At 34.8% G+C, this 18,633-nt stretch overlaps 1 protein-coding gene across 4 annotated transcripts in view; it reads left to right on the top strand.

Annotated features, from left to right (window-relative positions):
- The window catches only part of LOC131159618 (probable calcium-binding protein CML18), a 30,481-nt gene extending 17,188 nt beyond the window's left edge, over positions 1-13,293 (top strand). For 2 of the 4 annotated variants that reach the window (XR_009137841.1, XM_058114655.1), the window contains one exon: positions 1,523-1,771. The gene's annotated coding sequence lies outside the window, so the exon portion shown is untranslated. Of the gene's footprint in view, positions 1-1,522; positions 1,772-13,053 lie in introns of those variants that run through there. The other 2 variants (XR_009137840.1, XM_058114654.1) reach the window with 1 other exon arrangement.
- Positions 13,294-18,633: the final 5,340 nt, after the last annotated feature.

Below are 18,633 nucleotides of genomic sequence, written 5' to 3' on the forward strand. Positions count from 1 at the left end.
CATGGCCATTTGCAGACCATCACAGTTGAAGAACACTACTAGCTTACGAAACCCACATCGATCATCCTTTTGCCTCTTTCTTTACGAACTGTACCATTCTGGCACCTAAACCTCTTCTTCTAAAGGTAGAATTTTGGAAACTGTTGGCCTTACAAGGCTTAAAACCTTGTTATCTTGTTTTGATGCTAACAAATAAGTGAAATTTAATGTATTTGTGTGAGTAATGATATTTCAGGGCTCATATATGAGAAAGCAAGGTTGAAGTGCTCACAAGGATCAAATAAAGCTTAAAATGAGTCAAAACATGGATTTAAAGAAGATATGTGAAACCTTGAAGAATATGAGGACATGAATGAGTTGTTGAAAGTCAAGGCATATTAAAGTCAAAAGAACCAAAGAAAGGAAAAGTGAGAAAGCTCAAAGAATATGGAAGCTTGAAGAAAAGATGGACTCAAATCAAAAGACAAAACATGAAGACTCAAGAACCTAGAATGAAAAAAGTTTTAGACGTTTTCATGTAAGTACTTTAATGTTTAAAATATTGTTTAAAATATTTTGAAACTCTTAGGTTAACTTAGACCTACATACTTTTTAAAATACCTGGAAAATATTTTTTTGAAGGTCAAAAATTATTTTTAAAAGGTTAGAGTCATTTTTGGAATGAAAAGCATCAAAAAGAGTTTTTCCATTTGTTGTTAGTTTTTATACAGCCGCATTGAGGTGAATTTTTATCTATCAAAAATTCATTATTTTAAAAAATGGTCAACATGAAAGTTGTAGTATTTTATCTTATTTTTCTTTTAACACCAATAACACCTAATTTGGAATTATACAAAAAAAGTTATGGTCAAAACATTGAAGTAGGGTCATTGCTGATAGAGAACAAGACAGAATAGGTAGAAAGTTACAACAGCAAGTTCATACGACTGAACTTGCGACTTCAGTCATCTGAACCTGCAACATCAGATGACTGAACCCTAATTTCATTCAACTGACCCTGTATCCAGTTCAATTTTTTAAGGGTTTAAGGAACTTCATTTGACTGACCACGACACTTCAGACGACTGAACACTGTTCAACGGGAAAATTTTTAAAGTTCTAATATTTTAAAATATAGCCGTTTGAGCTCTAAACTTTCTAAAATTTTGGGAAACACTTAAAGGAAACTTTTGCAACATGGAAACAAGTTTGAAAGCCTATAAATACATGGTTTTTCAAATAAAAACTCATCCAAGAATTGAAAAATTTGCTTGTAAAGCTGAAAGTATTCTTGTTCTTCCAAAGCTCTCTTGTTCACTCGTTGAAAAATTATTTTGCTAAGAATTCTGAAGTGCTAATCCTTCTTTCTCTGAGTTCCTACTGTTAATCCTCTTCTAAGAAGGATATTGGTGAATTCTACACTTGAGCTTCATTGTATTTCATATTGATATTTTACATTCAAAGTATATAGTGCTGAAATTGTACTAACTTGCTCTTTGAGAGAGTATACTTGTACGAAGATTTTATTTTGTGTTTCTTGTAGTTCATTAACGTTTCAAGGTGTTTGGATCGTTGGCTAAGCAAAGGGATATTACTTAGAGAGGTGGGCTCTAGCCTATGTAAGGAGTGACCGAACGAGGGGATATCATTTGGAGAAGGCGGGCTCTAGCCTTAACCAAAGAGTGTTGTAATCGATATTGTTCCACCCATCAACGGAACTGAACTAGTGAATTCTTTGGTGGTTTGCCAAAGGCGAGGACGTAGGCTGGGTATAAGTCGAACCTCCTAAAAATCTCCATCTCATTCTCTCTTTCCCTTACTCTTTATTTTCAACATATTTAAATTGCGTGGATGATTTAAATTTGAAAATCATATAAACTACATATATTTGGAGATCAAACAAACTTAAGGTTTAATTTTGATTTGGGTTGCGGAAACCGAAAGGGAGTACGTTGGTTACACCATATCTTGCGGAAACCTTACGGGAGTACGTTACTTGGTTAACATCCCAAAGATAAATTCACCAAGAGTTTATTTGAGTTCTAAATATTTGGAAAGAGTGATTTGATTCATCTATACAGGGCTTTACATCAGCAAGCATAAATTCTCATTCACTACAAGGTTTGGTTCAAATTTGGCAAATATAAACAAACAACCATATTGAGTTGTTATATTACCAAAGTGCTGAATACTTTATATCTTGGTTTGGTTGTTTGTTGTTTAACTTGTACTTAGGAAATAAATTGATTGTTTGGCTTGAAGATATTGTTTAATTGATTGGTTGTTTAATTGTGTTATTGATTGGATAAAGTAACTAAGTTCTCGATTGATTAAAGAATTAAATAAACAAGTCAAGAATTGGTTAAAAAAAATAAAGGAAATTTAAGGTATCTCAAAAGGAATTTAAAAGAAAATTTTTAAAAGCCAATTCACCCCCCCCCTCTTGGGAAGCTATTCCTAATTTCAGAAACTTTTTTTGTTTTTTGTTTTGTATTTTTGGAAGAAGCTTGTACAGTTAGTGCAACCAAACGAATGAAAAAAAACCTGCTAAATTTAGAGGCAACCCATTTCTGATGAGGACATATTGTATTCGCAGATGTTAAATTTAGACTTCTCCAAATTGACACGGATTATTTCCACCTTTTGGGCAAATCCCAAAAGATGATTTTGTTCTTTTCTCATCCTGGAGTTTTCATGTACATGCTCACAGCCAAAAATAATTTAATTATTTTTATCTTGTCTTGATTCATGTAGTAATTTGCCTAGAAAAAATTTCATATGTTATGTTTATTTATATCATAAATAGAAACTATTTTTCATGGATATCTTTAGAAAAGATATATTTTTTTTTTTGGATATCTTTAGAAAAGATATATTTTTTTTTATTTATTAGTGAGCTTTAGAATTTTATTTAGTTAATCAAAGGAATTTAGTTAAAGAAACTGTTTCTTTTCATGTGCAAATTTTCTCTTGGAATATACGGAAGGGTGTATGCATGTGTTATTATTTTGTGTTGAACTTAGTTGTATTTCTTCCATGAGTTCTAATAATGATACTTTATCCTATTGAAAAATCTTATTTAGATGGTCATATTATCACATTTACAAAATAAGAAATTAGTGGATAAAATGCACTTACTAATGTTGACTTTATTTTGAATAGAATTGTTACTTTTATATATGCCTTGAATAACAAATTTGATGGTTATTACTTTCTTTGTCTGGTTTGGTCTACACCTTATATGCATTAAAATAAAAATAAGAAAAATGAAATTTAACTAATAGTTTTATTTTATCTTTTGCAAATTAGAGCCACTTGATCCGTGGGTATAAGTGAGGTCTAAAAAAATCAAAAAATGTTCTTGCTGCTTATGTAGCTCTATATATAAAGCACATATGATTATAAAGTTAGAAGGCTTGGGGCAAGGTTTCCTTATCTAGGATGCAGTGTCCAAGCCTAAACTCAATGAAGCTTAGGTTTCCATTGTGTTTGGATGAAAGTGCTTTGGGTGTTGGTGTACCTAGATGAACTTGCAATGGTGGCATTGCTTGCATGCAAATGACCTATGGTCTTATTGGTGTTTGTCTTATATTATATGATACTATTATGTGTTAGTTCCCTTTTCATCTCTCTTTTACTATGCAATTAGCCTAGCAAAAAAAAAAAAAAAAGGTGTATGCTAGAATACATGCTTGCGTTGAATGCCAACTGCATGGTTGATGCAGTATATTATGAATTGTATGCTGGTAGTGGATTTAGGTTCTTGCATGCTCAAAGTGATTGGTATCTTCATGATGTAGATTATTGTGATTTGTTTGCTTGAATCTATTAGGGTTTAGTGCATGAATTTTTTTGGAAATGTCCAATCTACAAACGACATGCTGCTGAAATTTCGTTAATTTTTTTCCAAAATAAAACTATGTGCAGAGAAGCATATGCATAATTAGTTAAAACTTAAAGTCATTCTAAAGCAAGCATTGAAAATCTAAAACGCTTGACAAAGAACAACAATGTATATAATACAGTGAAAGACCAAGAACTAAATGTCATATGAAGTAAAATGCCAAATTAATTAGTATTTCAACCATTATTGAATTTTCCAATGTGGATAGTTTAGTCATTCGGTGCATTATGGATAGTCATCCATCACCCACTCACCAGTCGCCACTCAAAAAAATTTTCCTAGCCTCTTATTCCACAAACTGCTTCTTTCAAGCCTCAACCCTCGCCTTGGCTCTCGCCTGCACTCCAAATCGTTCATCTTATTCTTTAGATAAGAAACAACCTCCTTCTCACCTTCACAAGAACTCCTCGAAGGCCCCAATGACCTCTCGCATCCCTACTTCCTCCTCTTTTCCTGATCACTCGTTACTATGTTATCCTCTCATAAAGTAATAATCGACTCTTTAGTGTTTTTGTACTTTTTTTTCAAGTATTCGAATTGATCTTCAAGCAAGCATTTCTGAGCACCAGCTCTCCATTATGTTCTCCATTTGTAAGTGATCTTCAAGTGAAGGTCGCACTTATGTAGGAGCATTGATCAAGTGCTCACACTCAGTAAATGCAAGCTTGAAGATCAATTGGAAGACTTAAAGAAAAAGTACAATGATTCTAAAGAGACAATCATTCGTCTACGATAGGATAACAGAGTAACGAGTGATTAGGAAAAGAGGAGGAATGAGGAATGCGATAGGTCATTGGGGTTTTTGAGGAGTTCTCGTGAAGGTGAGAAGGAGGTTGTTGCTTATCTGAAGAATAAAATGAACGATTTAGATTGCATGAAGGCGAGAGCCGAGGCGAGGGTTGAGGCTTGGAAGAAACGGTTTGTGGAATTAGAGGCTAGGGAAATTTTTTTGAGTGGCGACTGATGAGTAGGTGATGGATGACTATCCTTAATGCACCAAATGACTAAATCTTTTTTATGGATGTTATTATGTTATATGAATTGTATATGTAACTAATTGAATACATGCTTGTGTTGAACGCCAACTGCATAGCTAATGTAGTATATTGTTAATTACATGTTGATAGTGGATTTAGGTTCTTGCATGCTCAAACTGAATGGTATCTACATGATGCAGATTGTTGTGATTTGTTTGCTTGAATCTATCAGGTTTTAGTGCATGTATTTGGTCGAAAATGTCCAATTTATAGACGGCATGCTGCCAAAATTTTGTTAGAATTTTCCCAAAATAAAATCATGTACAATGATAATTATGATAAAATGAATGTTAAAATATTTTAGAAAGGACGAGTGAAAGTTAAACGAATATTAAACTTCATCCTTACATAATAAGTACTTTCATTTCATTTATTCATTAAAGCTTAGACCCGTTCAAGAATGGTTACTATACATTCATGTCTAATCGTACATGTGAGACAAATCAATTGTTAAAATTCAATTAATTATTAGTCATACTATGTAGACTAATAATCAATTGAACATGTTAATTATTTGTTTCATTTACGATTAGTGATGTTTGTATTTCATCCATTCTTGAATTGTCCAATGTGGACAGTTTAGGAAGTTGTACTTACATTGTTGTCATCATTCACGCTTTGTCAATTGTCATTATATATTATAAGTGCGTCTCGACTTGTGTTCTCTGGGTGTATAGTGGGGTGTCATGACAATGTGTTAGTGATGGAAAACTAGCAACGCAATCACTTCCCCTATCTCGTGTACTTGGAGAGCCATGGGGAGATACTGTTGAAATTTATAATGACTACAACGAAGGAATTTGAGCGATTGATAGTAATGTAAATGCAACATTCTTGAATGGGATAGGATCCGTACCCTTTAGAAGGAAGGTGGTTGATTTTAATTATGATTCACGATGCATGCATCATAAACATTCTGAGAATGTAATCAACATCATTTACTTGAACATGTTATAGGGTAATTAATGGATAAGAGTTGGATAAAGGCTCTAGGTAGGTTTTTGGCAGAATACGTGAAAGGGGTACATGATTTCATAAAGTTCGCGCGTCCTCATGCAAACAAAGCCAGTAGAACAATGCGTCCTTGCAAGAAATGCAAAAACTTAACATTCAAACACATTGATTTGGTTCTTTCACATTCATTAGACTTTGGAATGAAAAAAAGGTACACAACATGGGTGTTCCATGGTGAAGATTACGCAATTCAAAGTGATGATGATGATGATGAAGATGAGGGGGCAAATATAGTAGGTGGTGATGCACATTCGAAAGGATTAATCGAAATGTTAGGTGACTTACAAAAGGGCATTGCAGTGGACATGGACGATGTTAGTGTGTCACATACTAGTGATAAATCTACTTTAGAAGAAACCATACCTTGCGATCCTAGTACATTAAATCAAATCGATAAAAAATTTGCTAATCTCGTGAGTGATGCATAGGTGCCCCTATATCCAAACTGTACAAAGTTCTCAAAATTAGAGTTCCTGATAAAGTTGCTTTATGAAAGGATAATCCATGGATTATCTTAGAGCGCATTCAATTTGCATTTTTGCCTCATTAAGGCGACACTATCTGATGGTGAAATGATTCCAAAATCCTTTTATGAGGCGAAGACATACATGCATGAATTGGGCCTCAGTTACACTCCAATACATGCATGTAGGTATGATTGTGCACTATTGTATGGTGAACATGAAAATGTGGATGAGTGATCAGAATGCGGTGAACCGAGGTATAAAACGAATTAGAAGAAGGGTAAAAATATCTCCCAAAAAAGTTTTGCAATATTGCCCATTAATCCCGCGACTGCAATGATTGTATATGTGCAAAAAGACTATTGTAGACATGAGATGGCATCAAGAGAAATGTCTTCAAAATGGAAACACCCTTAGCCATCCAGTAGACTTCAATACTTGGGTCGAGTTTGATAAAATGCATCTGTGGTTTGCTAGTGATCCTCGCAACATTAGACTTGGCCTTACCTCAGATGGGTTCAATCCTTTCAGTAACATCAATAACCCGTATAGCATGTGGCCAGTTATAATGATGCCATACAATATGCCGCCATGGCGATCTATGAAAGAACCCTTCATTTATATGTCTCTACTTATACCTTGAATGAGGGCACCTAATAATAATATTGATATTTACCTGCATCCGTTAATTGACGAGTTGAAAGAATTATGGGAAAAAGAAGTGGAGACATTCGATGTGGAGATAGGGACACCATTTCGAATGCATCCTACACTGTTGTGGACAATCAATGATTTCCTCACTTACGGCAACCTATCGGGTTGGAGCACAAAAGGTTACTTAGCATGCCCAGTGTGTAATAAGGATGCTGGGTCCTTATCCTTGAAGCATGGACGCAAGTTATGCTTTATGTGTCATCATTGTTTTCTACGACCAAGACATCCTTGGAGAACTCGCGCTGTTAGAAGTTTTAGTGGAAAACCTGAACGAAGGTTGCAGCCAAACTAACTAAGTGGGGAAGAGATATTAAATCAGCTCAAGTTGATAACAAATGTGAAATTTGGGAAAGCACTGAGCAGTAGAAAAAAAAAACGTGCCGAGTGGGAGTTGAATTGGACAAAGAGAAGCATTTTCTTTGAGTTGCCATACTGGAATGATCTTCCACTACGCCACAACTTGGATGTGATGCACATCAATAAGAACATTTGTGAGAATGTCATTTGTGCATTGCTAGATATAAATGGGAAGACAAAGGACACAAAAAATGCTCGTTGGGATATAGAAGATATGGGAATACGACCTGAGTTGCATTTGATTGGTGATGGGGACAAACTTCTCATGCCATCAGCATGCTACACATTTTCGAAGGATGAGAAAAATAAATTCTTTGAATGGTTGAAATCAGTGAAGTTCCCTGACGGATATGCATCGAACATAGTTCAATGCATAGGCACAAAGGAAGGGAAGATGCTAAGAATGAAAAGTCATGATTGTCACATCCTTCTGCAATGGGTTCTACCCGTTTTCCTTCGTGGACACTTGACTGAAGATGTTTGCTCAGTGCTTATTGAGTTGGGAATCTTCTTCCGACAATTGTGCTCCAAAAAATTGATCGTAAACGTATTTGCACTGTTAGAGGAGGATATCGTGATCATACTATGCAAACTAGAGAAAATATTTTTACCAGCATTCTTCGATGTGATGGTCCACCTAGCTGTCCATTTACCAAGGGAGGCCATAATTGGAGGACCAGTGCAATATCATTGGATGTATCCTATTGAGAGGTAAATTATAAAGTCATTCTACAATGTTCACATGCGTTCCTCGCTTTATTTGTATGTAGAATTAACTAATGTTATGTAAAATGCACAGGTTCTTGTCCACTTTGAAGGGGTATATGGGCAATAAGGCACGGTGCATAATAAGGTACGGTTAGAAGGTTCAATTATTGAGACATACATTGACAGTGAATGTCTTGCATTTTGCTTAATGTATCTACATGATATTGAAACAAGGTTCATTCATGAGGAGCGAAATGCAGACGTTCATGCTATTAATGTAGAAGATGAACTGAGGAACTCTATATTTTGAGGAATTGTTCAGTCATTCGGTGCACAGGTTTATGATTTCATTGATATAGACGACCTACGAAAGACACATTTTTACGTCCTCAATAATTGTGATGAAATTGTTCCATATAACGAGTACGTGGTTTCAAACTCCTTACTTTGCATTGTATTTACATATGCATATATATATATATATATATATATATATATGTATATATGCATACATACATACATAGTTGACAATAACATGTAATATTTTTGCATATAGTGAACTTAAAGCTGAACTTCTAGCCCAAAATGAAAGGAATGTTGATGAAAGACATAAGAAGGAATTTGTCAATTGGTTTGGGAGCCATGTAAGTAACAAATTTTATGTGATTTATAAGCAATGTACATTTTGAATATTGACGATTTACTCATCTAAACTCATTTTTAATTAATAGATGAAAATCATGTATTATAATAAAGAACCAACGACAAGTAAAGATTTGTACGCGTTGGCATGTGGCCCCAATCAATGAGTTAACCGCTATAGCGGTTGCATTGTCAACGACTTACGATTTCATACGAAGTCCCTCAAACTGCATAAAAGAACCCAAAAATTGCGGTGCTAGGCACAGAAGGAGATAAAAAAATTGACAACTTTGGTGTCTTGGATGACATTCTAGAGCTTCACTATGGAGCTAACAAATTTGTCCACATGTTCAAGTGTACTTGGTGGGACATTAGCAATAAAAAGAGTGGGATAAACATGGATGCCTACTTTACCATTGTCAATTTTAGCAGAACATGGTATCAAAAAGACCCTTTTGTGCTAGCAATGTAAGCAGAACAAGTGTTCTACCTTAAGGACACAAAACTGAAGGGTGAAATTCCTCCTCGAAGTTCGTATGATATTGAAGAAGTCGCATATGGGGAGAAAAGTGTCAACAATAATGCTTTCCAAGAAGATCAATCATCTGTTAGTGCAGCAACGCAATCTACTTTCAATGTTGCCGAGGAAGGAGCCGATCCTATATCATTGAATAGGGTTTGTGCCAAGGCAGAACACGTAGGGACTACTGACAATAGAATTGAACCTTCTATACACATTGACTTCATCAACGATGATGAAACTAATAGGGAAGATAAAACTATGGTGAAGAGAAAGACACTCTAGAAAGTGAGGATGATACCGATACTGAGGACGTATAGGGGGTAAGCATGTTTGTTATCATCATGTATCTGACATGTGTAAATAACTGAAAATATATTTATTATGCATACATCTAATATTCAATCTTCTTATAGTTACTAGAGTAATGTTTGGCAGACATGGCACCAAGAGGTCATCGTGGCCGAGTTCAGTCTAGGGTGTCGACTACATCATCACCCTAGGATGATCCAACATCCTCGAGACCGGTGGAGGATGTCAGTCCTTATGTGGCACCATCGCCGTCTCAGCCCTTGGGACCCCGACTAGACATTAATCTATCAGCTGGGGATCAAACCTAGGGTGTGTTGCCTACCATCATGAGCAGTGTTGGTAAGGTTACGAGTAATTGATTTAGAATATAACTATTGATGGTCGTACACGTGTATGATAAAAATATTATTCTTTAACTCTTCTTTCAGCATTGACCTCGATGACACAGATGATGAGGATAGGCTATGGTATAGCAAAGAACCGCAGCAAACTAGATATGACGCATTGCGGTGGGTCAAAGTTATTCATCAATCATCAAATGGTAATTACAATAAAACTATCTGACCATCACCTGATGAGTGTTATTTATGTTTAAACCACCGAATTAATATTAATGATATTTTATATGATAATGCAATGTGATCCCGAGGCTAGCGCGGAGGAACCGATGCCGCATCTTTATTAGAGAACACACCAAAAGCAATTGGGAGAGTGGTTGCAGGGTGCACAAAGCAAAAATGTAAGTCAAATATATTATTTAGTTCATTATTTTATTAAAAACATCAAAGTTGTATTCTTATTTATTCATTTTTATCATTTTTATTGCTAAAAATAGGCAGAGATTCTTAAGCTGAGTGATGCACCTGCTCTAGAAGGGAGTCAGCCAATGAAGGATTACGAGATCTCCGCTCATGTTCTTGGGGAACAAGGGGGGCTGGGTGAAAAGTCTTGGGAGTGGATACATCGCCCCAACAAACATCATCTTCAACGACCATAGCGGCGTCTCATGCTAAGCTTGATCGAGTGCTTAGGGAAGTTGAGTCTTAAAAGGAGGAGATGGTTCTCTAGATGCAAATGATGGAAATGGAGAACCATCAGGTATCCAACTTTGAGTCCCTCTCGTCCAGATGATGCAAGTGGCTCCTCCTCGCAATAATAAGGTGTTTCTTCTTGTAAATTGTCATGTTAGGATCTTAGTTCAACTGATCTCACAATATTCTTTGTGCTTTGTTTTAGAAACTAGTGGAGAATGTTTGGTTGTTGTAAATTTCTCAACTCGATGTGATATCCATGGTCTTCTAAGAGATCTAATCAAATGTGGATAAATGAAAGGAATTGTAAGCTTTATGATTATGTTTTCTGCAATATAAGAGTCAAGATTAATGGAGGTTCTTTGTCATGTGTTTTATAGCTCATTGAACCTCCATGCGATGTGTTTTAAGAGAACCCTTAATTGAACACCCACCCTCTATACCCATGGTTTCTAAGGTTCCCGCCTTAATTGTTGGGATGGATGCACTACAAGAAAACTGGTTTCTAGTGACAGATGTATTAGTGACAGATGAAATTTCATCATTAAAAGTGTAGTATTAGTGACGGTTTTTTAGAAATGTCACTAATAGTTCGATTATTAGTGATGAAATTTCATCTGTCATTAATATTGCACTTTTAGTGATAAAATTTCATCCGTCACTAATACTCCGGTTTCCCTGCTCAAACTAGCGTGGGAAACCACTTTTCGTGCGAAAACTATCCAGAGAAACAATTAGCGATGATTATCTGGATATTAGTGACGATTTCTAATATACCTTCAATTGATGCGGTAACATGTTGCTCTATGAATTTATAATTGCATATGTATAGTTTATATTTTAGATAAATTGATTTGTCTACTGAAATGCATGCATGTACTGAATGCCTCCTGCATGGCTGATGCAGTGATGTGAATTGTATGCTAGTAGAGATTATAGGTTCTCGCATGCTCAAACTGAATTATTATATATTGCTTGCTTGAATCTCTCAGGTTTAGTGCATGAATTATTGGGAAATGTTCTATTTACAAACGACATGCTACCGAAATTTTAGTAGACTTCCCAAGTTAATTAAAATTGTAAAATATGCACTAAGATGATAATAAGTTAATGCATGCAAAAATATTTTTGAAAGGATGAGTGAATCATAAAAGAATAATTAACTCTCATCTTTAATTGAAAACGCTTTCAAAATAATTAAATAGGTTAGTACATGTAAAATCTAAAATGTCTTATAATTTGAAAAACATGTACACATTTTTTGGTCTTACACTGATCTAGTTCATGGACACTATTTGGTCCTAATTCCTAGGATGTGAACTTCATGTGGAACCCAATTGATGAATAATCATGTCATAAATATCAATTGATGATATTTGCATGACTCAAGGGGAGCTTATCATGTTGCATACACTCATTGTATTTTCAAGTACCTTGAACATCATATCCTGCATCTACTAAATCAATCTTTGAAATGGATTATTCTGGGTACACATGAACATCATGCATGACTTAATAAAATGAATGTTAAAATATTTTTGAAAGGATGAGTGAATGACCAAATCTTTTTTATGGATGATATTATGTTATATGAATTGTAGATTGAACTACTAGCATATATGCTTGTGTTGAACGCCAACTTTTTATTTCCAACTTATCTCCTCTTTCATTAGCAAAGTCTCAAAATCATTCTTAAAATAAAATTTCCTACTAACTAAATCCTTTGAGATATTTACCCAAGTCTTTTGCATGATCAATATCCTAAAGTCTCCCTTTGGATATTATACTTTCAAATGTACACATCACCAAAGGAATCCCTATTCCATCTTTTCAATGCCAACTTTAAAGATGCCAACCTATTCATAAGCCTAAAGCTCTCCTACCCCTTATACAAACAATTATTCCAAGATCCGTATATAAAGGAAAAAAAAAAAAAAAGAAAGACAAGAAACATAAATATCCTAAGGAAGTCATGTAAACCATGAACATCACATTCTATTTTTTTTCATAAAATTATATTCTGAGATAGATTGTTTGTGGGAATCATGAACACATTACATTATTTAATGCTTATTATATGAAGCTCTCGTGCACTCATAAAATTCATTACTGGTTGGATTATTGTGAATTGTTTATTGTAAACACCCAGGTTTGGAACATATCTCTATGAAAAATGTTCTATTTACAAATTAATTGCGGCCAAAATTTTTCTAAACTAATAAAACTTATTTATTTTAAATTGTATCATTTTTTTTAACAATGTCCGGATGTCCGATTATTTTGCTATCAAATCATTGATACTTATAGTACATATGCATATATGTTCAAAAATTGTATACTAATTTTTTTTTTTATAATTCTTAATTTGTAGGGTTTGCGGCTGTCACAACATTAGCACGATGTCGTGCACTATAGTCGGATGCAACTTTTGATTTTATTATTTTTTTTTTCATTTTTTCGTTATCTGAATAGATGGAATTTTTGTATTTTAATTTGAATTTGTAGAAAGTCGTATTTGAATTCAAATTTTGAATTTTTTTTTGTTATCTAAATAGATGAAATTTCTGTATTTTAATTCAATTTCTATAATGTATTTGTATTTGAATTTCAATTTTGAATTAGAATTTTCAATAATTTTTTTTGTGTATGCGAAAATGTAATTACAGATTTTTACAAGAATTAATGATTAAATAATAATAATAATAATAATAATAATAATAATAATAATAATAATTTTAAATTATTAGTGATGGTTTTAAAAATGTCACTAATAAAATGTCGATTTTTAAGTATTAGTGACGAATTTTAAAACCATCACTAAAGCCTAAGTATTAGTGACAGTTTTCAAATTTGTCACTACTACTCTAGCATTAGTGACAGTTTTGAAATTTGTCACTAATACTCTATTATTAGTGACGATTTTGAGCGGAGCCAATGTAGAATTTATAGTGATAGTGTTAGGGTTTTAGTGATGGTTATAATCTATCACTAATACTCTATTATTAATGACGCTTTTAAAATTTGTCACTAATAATTATTAGTAACCACAATTATGGCGACTATTTTGAAGCTGTCACTAATACTTGTGAAATTCACTAATAGTATTAGTGATGGTTTTATGATTATTAGTGACGGTTTTGATCTTTCACTAAAAACTAGTTTTTTTGGTAGTGATATGGCTTGGTCCTTCAAGAGGAGTGTCAACGGAACATTTAACTTCCTCCACCCATTGATGACGTTGCATTAGCTACTGATTCACTCCAAAAGATGGTAGACCTTTTTGTAAGACCAAATTGAAATGCACTCACTATCACAAAGAAGGCCCCACTATTGATCCTTATTGCTTCATTCATGGGTTCCCATCTAGCTTTTGCAAGATTGGATCGGGTCCCAAACCAAGTTGTGACCAAGTCTCTTTCACTAACAACCAACCATCCACCAGCAGTTTCCCTTTCACCAACAATCAATGCCAACAACTTCTAGCCATGCTCAACCATGGCACCCAGACACCTTCTATGGCATACTATGTAGGTAATGTTAAGTCATCCTTATCAGGTATATCATCTCGTCTTTCTCTTGAAAACTCTTTAGATTCTAGACTATGGAGCCACCAACCATATGGTGTTTTCCCTCGCTAATTTAACGTACTCTATCCCTATGGATGGTCGTACTGTACGACTACCAAATGGATCTCATGTTGTGGTAACCTATATTAGATCTGTTGCTTTTTCTCGCTCTCTCATTTTAAAAAATGTCCTATGTGTCCATTTATTCCACTTCAATCTTATATTCATTTGTGTGTTATGTCGAACTCTCAATTGTCTAATCATTTTTTCTACTCATATATGTCTAATTCAAGTCCTACACTCGATGAAAATGATTGGACTGGGAACTGAGCAAGATGGCTTGTATTACTTTACAAAAACAAATCCAGCTCGTTGTCAAGTGGCTACATCAAATTCCCAACTTTGGCATCGCTGACTTGGCCATTTATCCATTAAAATTATGTCTTTACTTTTCAATAATGTTTATAGCATTTGTTCAAATTTAGAACCATGTTTTATTTGCCCATTAGCTAAACAAACTCGCATTGAATTTTCTTCAAGTTCAATTTTTTCTCCTGCATCTTTTCATTTAATACATGTGGATATTTGGGGTGGTTACCGTGTTCCATCTCTCATTGGGGCTCAATTTTTTTTTGACCATTGTAGATGACTACACTAGATGTACTTGGGTATATTTAATGCATCCTAAATCAGATACCTATTCTTTACTCCAGTCTTTCATTCGGTTCATTAAAATCAATTTTCAACCACTATAAAGATTATACATAGTGAAAATGGGCTATAATTTGATACTTCCTCCTTTTATTTAGAAAAGGGAATCATTCATTAAACTAGTTTCGTCTATACTTCCTAACAAAATGGAGTAATGGAACGTGAACATCGCCACCCTTTGAATGTTTCTTGGGCCCTCCTATTTCAAGCCAACATGCCTAAACATTTTTGGGGTAATGCTCTCCTTACAGCAGCTTACTTGATAAATAGAACACCTACTCCCACTTTGGATGGAAAATCTCCTTATGAAAAGCTACATGTATAATACCCACCTAAAGACAATCACCTACAGGTCTTTGGATGTCTTTGTTGTGCCTCCACTTACTTACAAAATCCTTCAAAATTTAATGCTCAGACAATCTGTTATGTCTTCTGTGGGTATCCATATGGACAAAAAGGTTATCAACTTTCTGATCTTACAACTCATAACACCTTTGTGTCTCACGATGTGGTATTCTACGAGGATCAATTTCCATTTAACCAAACTATTTCTGAGTCACCCTCTTATGTTTTACCTCATCCCATTGACTCCCCATATCTTCTCTCTGAATCTTCCTTATCCTATACTTGACTCTTCCCACTCTCCCACTCCCACCATCCCAATTTGGCGATCCACACACCCCATACAGCCCCCTACCTACTTGTGAGATTTCCATGTCGAACAAGCACTCCCGTCTCGGCTTGCTCCATCCTCTTGGTGTTGGTCCACTCCTCAGGTATTCTTTATCCCCTCTCACATTTCTTTCCTATGATTCTCTTTCCCCTACATACCGTGCCTTCACCACTACAATATCCCTAGCACAAGAGCCCAAGTCCTTCATACAGGCCATACAGGATCCTCAGTGGTGTGATGCTATGTGTGCTGAGATTGATGCTTTGGAAGCCAACCATACTTGGACTTTGATTTCTTTTCTACCCAATAAGAAACCCATTGGTTGCAAATGGGTGTACAAAATCATACACAACCCAGATGGTTCTATGGAACGTTACAAAGCTCGTCTTGTTGCTAAAGGCTACAATTAGAAAGAAGGTATCGACTACTCTGAAACCTTTGCTCCTATTGCAAAAATGGTTATTGTTCGTGTTAGCTTTACTATAATCCCAAGAGGGGGGGGGTGAATTGGTATTTTAAAAAAAAATTTCCCCAGGTCAATCCACTAACAACAATATTACACAAGCCTAAGGTCAATCTAGTGCATATAAAATAAATCAATATAAATAATCAGCAGAAATTAAATTGCACAATTGATTTAACTAAGCATGCAAATGGAGATGACACCAAAAATGTTATCGAGGTTCAGCAAACTTGTAATAACCCCAAAAAGAGATATATAAGATTAGTGGAGTGATTCCAAAAAAAAATAATAATTAATTAATTAATTAATGTAATAACTACAAAAAGAGATATAGAAGATTGGTGGAGTGATTCCAAAAAATAATAATAAAAATTAATTAATTAATTAATCGAATTTTAAAAAAAGAAAGAAAGAAAGAAAAAAATAAAAAAATGAAAAAAATAATTGAAATTTATTTTTATTTTTATTAATAAAATATATTATTATTAATATTAATTAAATATATTATTATTATTATTATTATTATTATTATTATTATTATTATAACTCTCCTGAAGCTAGAAACTTCAAGAGGTTTGATTTTCTTGTTTTCTTCTTCTTCTTCTTTTCCTTTTCCTGTGCACAAACTCTTTCTCTCTCCTCTCATTCTCTCCCCCTCTCTCATTGATTTCGTGACGGATTTTCGCCCAATTGAAAATCGAAAGACACCGCTGGACTCCATTCTACACTGCCGTCATTTCTACCGGAGCACATCAGTGGTAGGAGCGGCGTAGACATATCTCCTAGGGTAAACCGATTTCCCCTTTTTCTTTAATTTCTTGCAAATTATAAGTCCAATCGACGAACAAACACCACCACGAGAATTTAGAGATAATTCTCTACAAGTCTAGAGGGATGAAATTCTCGTGGCGTCGTCATGGGCAAAACCCCAAATTTGGGGTATGAGGGTTATTAAGGGGCTTATTTTTAATTAATTGGGATTAATTTAGAAATTCTAAAATGTTGAGCATCTAGAGATGAAGTGGAATTTTCGGAATTTAGGATCCGGGTGAGCGTCGCGGGTGTAATTTTTGGACCCGCAGGCAAAATTTAGAGAATTAAGTAGGCGTGTCAAATATTGGTTTGAATGTTAATTTGGAATATATGGGGCCTAGGGAAGGCCAGATGGGTAGTATTTTGGGGAAATGAATTAATTAATCTGGAAAAAATGTAAATTTCAGGATTTGAATTTCGGGCGCCAAGGGCATAGGATTTGGGTCCTAACGAGACTCTCAGTAAGTCAGGTATGGGGAATAAATTATAACAGCATTTTTAGAATTACTGTTTAAATTGATATGTGAAAATGAGCATATGGTTTTTCCCCGAAAATGATTATGATATAAATATTAGATAAATTGTGTGGCATGTAAGTAATATTAAATTGTGAATATTAAATGAAAACTGTGTGATATGCGACTTATATTGAAAAATGTGAAATATAACGATCTGTATTTTCTGAGGAAATATTGAAACGAGAATGATTGATGTGATTAGTGAAAAATAATGAAATGGGATATTTATGCGTGAGTAGAGATTATTTGCATGAAAACTAAGTTTATACAAATTACTGATATGAGTATTTTGGGAAATGTGGAAATACATGAAATATGATATATATTATTATGAGATGATGAAATGCGCACAAAAAATGATGAGAATATTTATATGGAACTGAATTGTGATTTACTGAAACATGATTGATGAAATGCCAATACCGCATAATGATAGCGGGTAAGTGATATTCCATTCCTACTGATGCCGTTGGGGAGGTATGCTTAGTATAGAGACTGTGTGTGTGTGTGAAGTTCCTATTGATGTCATTGGGGAGGAATGTTCAGTATGGAGACTGTGTGTGTGTGTGTGTGCGAAGTTCATACTGATGTCGTTAAGGAGGTATGCTCAGTATGGAGACTGTGTGTGCGTGCGAAGTTCGTACTGATGCCATTGGGGATGTATGTTCAGTATGGGGATTGTGTGTGTGCATGTGAAGTTCCTATTGATGTCGTTAAGGAGGTATGTTTAGTATGGAGGTTGTGTGTGTGTGTGTGTGTGTGTGTGCGAAGTTCCTACTGATGTCGTTGGGGAGGTATGCTCAGTATGGAGACTGTGTGTGTGTGCGAAGTTCCTACTGATGCCGTTGGGGAGGTATGCTCAGTATGGAGACTGTGTGTGTGTGTGAAGTTCCTAATGATGCCATTGGGGAGGTATGCTCAATAAGAAAATTGTGTGTGAAGTTCCTACCGATACCGTTAGGGAGGTATGCTCAGTATGGAGACTGTGTGTGTGTGTGTGTGTGTGTGTGTGTGTGTGTGAAGTCCCTACTGATGTCGTTGGGGAGGTATGCTCAATATGGAAACTGTGTGTGTATGTGAGATTCCTACTGATGCCGTTGGAGAGGTATGCTCAGTATGGAAATCGTGAATGTGTTGAGAATTGAAATTATGTGATCTAATGTATTATGTAAAGTACATAAATGTGAATTTATGTATATATAGATAT

Source organism: Malania oleifera, chromosome 7 (genome assembly GCF_029873635.1).
Source record: "Malania oleifera isolate guangnan ecotype guangnan chromosome 7, ASM2987363v1, whole genome shotgun sequence".
NCBI classification, from domain to species: Eukaryota; Viridiplantae; Streptophyta; class Magnoliopsida; order Santalales; family Ximeniaceae; genus Malania; species Malania oleifera.